Here is a 1,839-nt window from a genome sequence, read left to right on the forward strand (position 1 = left end):
CTACCTCCAGGAACAATCGGGAACAAGACCGATTACAAGTCGTCGAGTCTGTTACTGGGCGAACACGAGATGCGCACAGGAAATCGATCAGCCCTCACAATGGCCCAAGGCCAGAGATCGGACTGCTACGATTTACCCCAACAATCATCGTGCCACTCTTCGCAGAGAGGTGATAGACGCCAACGAGCCCGCGCATAGCAATCGAGGTGTAAAAAGGGCGTTGAAGGCAGGAAGCCTGGACGAAAGAGGCTACGAGGTCACCTCGAAGCGGTCTAAGAATCGGGCGCACTTGGGGCGACTACCAGTGCCAACCCCTTATCCCGCGGTGCGTCCGACACACAGAAATTTCCAAGGCGGCCAAGGAGCCTCCCCGCATAGCAATCGGGGTGTGAGGTTACGGATGCAGCATTGATAGCAATCGAGGTGTGAGGCGAAGGATGCAGAAGTGAGAGCCGAGGGATGTAGCAGAGATAGCAATCGGGGTGTGTGATGCAGAAGAGATAGCAATCGAGGTGTGCGGTGGGAAGGGCCCAGCAGCCAGAATGCATGAAGCGACGGATGAAGCAGTGATGACAACCGGGCTGTGAGGAGAGGAGGGATGCAGCCAAGAAAGCAATCAGGGCTCGAGGCAAGGGATGCATCAAGGATAGCAATCATGTTGTGAGGCGAGATTCCAAAGGCTAAACGTGAGAGGCTGCAGGGTCGACTCAGAGAGGTCTATGCATGTGAGAGGCTGAAAGCAAGGTCGACTCGGAGCGGTCTATGCATCGGGCGCGCTTGGGGCGACTACCAGTGCCAACCCCTTATCCCGCGACGCGTCCGACAAAGAGAACGTTCCAAGGCGGCAGAGGAGGTTACCAGCCGAAGGATGCAGTAGCAATAACAGGTATAGTTCCGCGGCGGCCGAGAAGACTCACCGCATAGGAATCGGGATGCGAGGCGAGGGATGCGGCGGGAAGGCCCCGACGGCTAAACGGAAGAGGCTGCAGGGCCGCCTCGGAATGGTCCAAGCATCGGATGCGATTGGGACGACTACCAGTGCCAACCCCTTATCCCGCGATGCGTCCGATACACAGATAGTTCCAAGGCGGCCGAGGAGCCTCACCGCATATCAATCGGGGTGCGAGGCGAGGGATGGGGCGGGAAGGCCCCAACGGCTAGACGGAAGAGGCTTCAGGGCCACCTCGGAATGGTCCAAGCATCGGACGCGCTTGGGGCGACTGCCAGTGCCAACCCCTTATCCCGCGATGCGTCCGATACACAGATGGTTCCAAGGCGGCCGAGGAGCCTCACCGCATAGCAATCGGGGGTGCGAGGCGAGGGATGGGGCGGGAAGGCCCCAACGGCTAGACGGAAGAGGCTTCAGGGCCGCCTAGGAATGGTCCAAGCATCGGACACGCTTGGGGCGACTACCAGTGACAGCCCCCTATCCCGCGATGCGTCCGATACGAAGATGGTTCCAAGGCGGCCGAGGAGCCTCACCGCATAGCAATCGGGGTGCGAGGTGGGGGATGCGGCGAGATGGCCCCAACGGCTAGACGGAAGAGGCCACAGGGCCGCGTCGGAATAGTCCAAGCATCAGACGCGCTTGGGGCGACTACCAGTGACAACCCCTTATCCCGCGATGCGTCCGATACGAAGATAGTTCCAAGGCGGCCGAGGAGCCTCACCGCATAGCAATCGGGGTGCGAGGTGGGGGATGCGGCGAGATGGCCCCAACGGCTAGACGGAAGAGGATGCAGGGCCGCCTCGGAATAGTCCAAGCATCGGACGCGCTTGGGGCCACTACCAGTGACAACCCCTTATCCCGCAATGCGTCCGATACGAAGATAGTTCCAA

This window comes from Cryptomeria japonica, unplaced genomic scaffold, assembly GCF_030272615.1.
Source record: "Cryptomeria japonica unplaced genomic scaffold, Sugi_1.0 HiC_scaffold_262, whole genome shotgun sequence".
Lineage (NCBI taxonomy): Eukaryota > Viridiplantae > Streptophyta > Pinopsida > Cupressales > Cupressaceae > Cryptomeria > Cryptomeria japonica.